This window comes from Spinacia oleracea, chromosome 1 (assembly GCF_020520425.1).
Source record: "Spinacia oleracea cultivar Varoflay chromosome 1, BTI_SOV_V1, whole genome shotgun sequence".
In the NCBI taxonomy this organism is placed as follows: domain Eukaryota; kingdom Viridiplantae; phylum Streptophyta; class Magnoliopsida; order Caryophyllales; family Amaranthaceae; genus Spinacia; species Spinacia oleracea.
Window position 1 is genome coordinate 32,917,362 of NC_079487.1, and position 6,000 is coordinate 32,923,361.

Genomic DNA, 6,000 nt, shown 5'->3' on the forward strand with positions numbered 1-6,000 from the left:
TAAAAGTGGCAAAGTCATAAAAGATAGAAACATGTCAGAATTAGGTGTTGCACTCCAACATAAATCCTAAAAGAGATAGAATTTGCATTCCTGGTATAATTCGAAAATAAGAGTCACGTATGAACTAAATTCCTAACGAACCTAGAGTTCGTAACGGGCCCAAACGCATTCCGTCATAAAGTTAATACGCACTAAAAGACTCGGATAAATCTCCCAAAGAGCTCCGTGTTCTAAGAGTCCAAATCTGACAAGAACTCGGCCCAGATCACATTATCAACGCCCAGCCCTAGGCGCCGAAATCTTTGGCGCCCAGCTCTGGGCGCTGAAAATGCCTGGGGCCGTTTTATTTCCGGATTCTTTTTGGATTCGTATCTTAAAAATCTATCTTTCCACAAACTCTTTCCCTATAAATACAACCTCAAAACCGACGTGAAGACAACACATAATTCCATAACCTGAGTATTGACTCTAGCCTTAAGCCTAGCCTCACGCTGCAAAATTGATCCGGCGTTCTATCGCAATCGACCCAAAAGTCGAACAGAACGCATCCTGCCCCTTGTAGCTGATGAATTAAGCCTAAATACTGGAACACTGGTTAGAAACCGGCCCGAGATTCGTTAAATAAAAGGAGAAATAGCAAAACCAAGTGGTTAGTTTTCTGAGAACCGTAACGCACCTCTCAAGGGTGCGTTGTAATGTGTCCCTCATATGATTTAATCGCTTTCATCACCCTTTTATAAAATTGTCAAACTATCAACTTGATTGATCTGTCACGCCTAATAAGATAATACCTTGGACAATTGAATTAGCATGCTAGGTACCTTACATCAATCTAAATAAGATAATCACGATCGATTTAGTGTTATGTGTTGCATATTGCTAAAATCAATTCAGAATAGTATAATAGTTTAACGCATGTCCCTTCAATTATTTATGCTGAGCTAGTAAGGATAACCTGCCTCTGGAGTTATCGATGAGCACTCCTCTCGGTAGTTACAGTCCCCCGAACTCTCAATCTCTGCCCTGCGGGTGTACGTTGAGCGATCCCCACACTAGGGATCACAAGGGAACCTATGGCCGTCGTGGTCGAACATAATTGCACTCCCTTTATGTCACGATAACCGGGTTTTGTCAGTTTTTCTCATTGTCGTTAAAAACTGAATGGCGACTCCTATATTACTAGTCGATTGGGTGTAAACTCACAGGAAATCCAATTACACTTGATCTGACAACGTCACGCCCACGAGGGACGAGGTCACGCATTAGCCTCTTGCTTTTTTCGACCCCCTCACAGTGGCGACTCCACTGGGGACGTTAATGAAATACTCGTGCTCGTAGGTAATCAAAATAGACGAAGGGTGAAACGATCCTACTCCGTGTTTATTTCCTTATCAAGTTGGGACGACCTGAAAATCAGCATATTAATGTGAACGGACAGAACCGCATAACGAATCTTGGCTCCCTTGGTGTGTTTCATCTCGGGAGTTGGGACTAAGGATACCCATCGCCACCCGGGAGGTGCATACGCTTCGAATGTTGTCCACTCGACACTTTCACTAGTAGTACACCTGTCCCAAACCCAATCGCTCGCCCAGTAGGTCCCTCCCATTGTTGCATGCCCCCTTGGCTTACATCGTGATTGGCCTCTTGGGACGAAATTCGTCTGTTGAATGCACTACCTCGACCGGGGCACGTGTTGGATCTACGATAGAAGCGATACCAAGCCGGCGCAAATATTACCCATAGAAGCCTATCATAAACTACGTGACATATTATCCTTGCTTCATGTTGTAATGCTAGTTATGTGTAGCGAATTATGTAATTGTGTTGAAATTGTGTGTAACAAATAATACCGGAAAAAACCAACGACCCTAAAAATTGCCCAAACATTCATAAACCCCGATTGGCCAAAGAGTTATACCAAAATACGTGTTCCGCAACCCCGGGCGATCGCCACAAAAATAAGCGACGCCTAGGACGGCCTCTAACGGCTCCCACAACGCTGCACAACGCGTAAAGGACGTTATTAGGCAAGCACGTAAAATTAAGTCGTACGACAAAAAAGAATAGTTGAACAGAATACGAGTACCAGTCAGGGACGCATTTTCAACGCCCCTGGCTGGGCGCCAATCATTTTCAACGCCCAGAGCAGGGCACTGAAGTTGCTGCCTGGCCTTTTGGTCAGGCACAGCAGCCTCGGTGCCCGCGCGTAAAATATACGTAGCAATAAAAAAAATTCGCAACAAATTTGCTACGAGGACGTATGAAAAAAGGCCCTCGATTCTAAGAACGACTTATAAAATAAATATCTCCTTTGTGTCGTTGTTAGGCTTCCCATAACGACAATGTTCGGCACCAAAACCGAGCATGCTAATTAAAATAACCTTGAATGTCACACAGGCAAATGTTTCGAAAATCCAAAGAATGACCAATAGAAGAGCCAAAAGTGTACCAACAAAAACGAAATTAGAAAGCCAATAGAAAGAGTCAAAGTCTAGACTAAGTAATGCTTAACTTTGGGCCTAAACTTTAGCTTGTCTTATGCAGTGGGCTGGTTCTGCCACTTGGTGTCGATCTGAAAGTCAAAGGTTAGTACGTCTCGAAGCTACATCACCAACACAAGGTCTAGTAACTCCAAGCTCCATCCGCCATTCCCCCTTTCAAGGATCTCCGCCTCCCCAACTTCGATTCGCACCCTCAAACACGTCCATGGAAGAATTACGAGACCAAATGGTCCAAATGACCCAACTTATGAACCAATTGAAAATGGAGTTAATCCTTAGCAGCTGCGCAAGCCAAAAATGACCTCGATAACGAGAAGAAGATCGAAAAAATGGTTCTGCAGCAAACCATGGGGAGCAAGTATTTCTCCCTCGATCCTAAACCTTTTCCCGGCAAACTACCGGAAAAGTTCAGTTCATCTGACTTACCAAAGTTCAAAGCCACGGACAATCCCCGTGATCATCTCTTGAGCTTCGTGAATGACATGAACTTGAAAGGTGTGGACAAGTCCATGTATTTGCCTGCCTTTCCTTTGTCCTTGGAACCTGTGCCACTCAAATGGTATTACCACCAGGACCCTAAGCTCTTCCCCACTTGGGAGGACTTTGTCAATGTCTTCGTCAAGCAATACTCGTCGAACATGGATTTTCAAGTCACCATGCGCGAGCTGGAAGTACTCTTCCAAAAGAAAAATGAAGGTTTCACGACCTATTTTGCTAGATGGAGAGACCAAGCGGCCCAGCTAATCAATAGGCCTCCTGAAACAGAATTGGTCCAAAAGTTCATTGACAACCTAGACCCAGCTTATAAACAACACCTTAGGTACTTGGGCCTTGATACCTTCAAAAGGGTTTATGATGTAGGAATAAAGATCGAGGATGACCTTGCAAAAACAGTACAAAGCAAGCCTGCATACAAAAGTAACACCTACAACAGGGGCCACACGCCTCAAGCCCAAGAGGTCCACGCCTTAGAGGAAACCCCAACCCGAAGGAGCCTTGGAAGGTGGACCCGAGATCGAAAGTTTGCCCCACTCGGGTCAACTCTGGTACAAGCCTTCCAAAGACTAACCAATCAAGGAAAGCTAAGGCCCATAGGCCCCACACCTGACCCTTCATTCAAAAGTAAATATTGGGTCGAGGGCACCTATTGCAAATTCCATCAAGGAAATGGGCATGACACTGAAAACTGCTGGAATCTAAAAAACACAATCCAGGATATGATAGAGGATGAAATAATACCTCTCCCTAACGTTGGCAAACCCAACAACAACAAGAGCCCACTCGGTTCTTGTCACATCTCTCTCGACCAACCAGAAAATAAGGACTTTGACCCTACGGTGTATATCACGCCTCAAGGTGCACCACTCACCGTGGTCCCTATGGATCAAATCGAGAGAGAAGTGTGCGGCGTGTGGGATGATGATGCTGAAGATGACTACCTGTCTCAAGTGTCGGGCCAGGACCTCTTTACTGAAACTTGGCCCGGGCATGCTCCCATTGACACCACCCCTCAAGAGTCCGAAGTTGACAATCTCACTCGGTCCGGAAGGGTATACCAACAGGATATTCGCCCACCCCCTATGGATGACATCCCAGTCAGACAGACTCCTGAAAACGTGCGGCACACCACCGTCGCAGAAGTCATCGAAAATCCTCTCTTGAAGCAACTAAAAAGAACTAAAGCCGAGATTACCATCTGGGATCTCATGTGCACTTCAAAGGAACATCGTGAAAAAATCATTCGCTCACTTGACCTCATCTCAGTCCCTACGGACATCACACCTGACTCGTTGGTTAACCACGTCACAAGAGATGTTGAGGAAAAAGAAATAGTTTTTACTGACAAAGACTTACCTAAAGAAGGAGGCGCCCACAACAAGGCCCTCTACCTAGTGGTTGGATGCAAAGGACAAAACATCCCCCTAGCACTCGTAGATAACGGTTCAGCGGGAAATGTTTGCCCATTGCGAACCGCCCATTGCTTGGGACTAGGAAGCGATGACTTCCAAACCTCCACGCAAGGAGTACGAGCTTATGATAACTCTCGAAGGCCTGTGTTGGGAAAAATCAACCTCACAATACAAACCGGGCCCGTGGCATGTACCACGGAGTTTCAAATAATCGACATCAAGCCCACTTTCAACCTCCTCTTAGGACGCCCTTGGCTCCATGACTTAGGAGGTGTGGCTTCCACCCTGCATCAAATGGTTAAACTTAACCATAACGGGGTAATTCTGGAAATACGCGCCCCTACTCTCGACGTCAGCTGTACTATGGTTGGAACGGCCGACATTGCGGAAGACCTTTACGGTTTTCAAGTGGATGAAACCATCCAATTCATTGAGGACTATAATTTAGCATTTCTAGATCCGCGTGCATCCCGGGTCATCCCTAAAATATTGCTAGCTCAGGGCTATTTCCCGGGAACTCCATTGGGCATAAGGAAGAAGAAGTACGTGTTCCATCCCCCATCCAACAAATCTACTCCCTTTGGCCTAGGCTATGAACCAACGGAGGAAGATATTGCTGATCACTTGTCTAGGCTACGCCTCAAGCCAGCCAAGACAAAACGAGCCACCCTCCTTTCCCCATATCAAAGAACTGTTAACGGTATGTTTGTCCGGGAAGGAGAAGAACACCCATGCTCTGACTTCCCTGAACCCTTCGTTCAGAATGGCCTGCTAAAGCCCGAATTCGAAATTTTCCATGACTGTCATACTTTGGATGAGGCACCCCACCTCACCAAGACTGAAACCGCTGAAATATTGGACAACCAAGCTCTATGGACATTGTTTAACGAATCGAAGCCTATGGAGGACGAGGCTGTGATGACTACCCTAGCTCTAAAAGATGAAAGTTTCGATCCAACTCGGTTAATCAGCTCCAGGCAGGGGCAAACGAAAAGAATAAAATATAAATATATGTGCGCAAATAAACGATCGATTACCTGCAGCAATAGGGGGCTCCCCTTAAAAATTTCAGACTTGGCATCCTTCTTTAACTCATCCGCACTCAGCAAGGTCTCGGCAACAACCAACGGCATAATGGAATAACAACTCTCCATCTGGCTGATCAAGGGGAACAACCTTATGTCACCGAACTCGCCATTATTATTCGACAGTAAATAGTGGTTCAACAAGCAGAATACCAATGCTCGAATATTCAATTTCTGTTCGATCATATTCTTACTAGGTCTAAAATGGTGTTTCACAAGCTTTGCCAAATTAACCTTATCACCCACAACGATCTCAGCGAGCATGTTAGCATCTAGTCCTAGGAAAGCCCCTATGGTTGTTTTACCCTCTTCAACAGTGACAGGGGTAGCAGGAGTAGCATTGGTAGGATAACCAAGGATCGCGACAAACTCATCTGGCAGAGGGCACACTTCATTGCCCCGAAAAACAAAAACATGGTGATCAAAATCCCAAAAATCTAGGGCCGCATACAGAAAGTTATAATCAATATTAATTTGTTGTAAGCCTAAGAATGCCTCTAA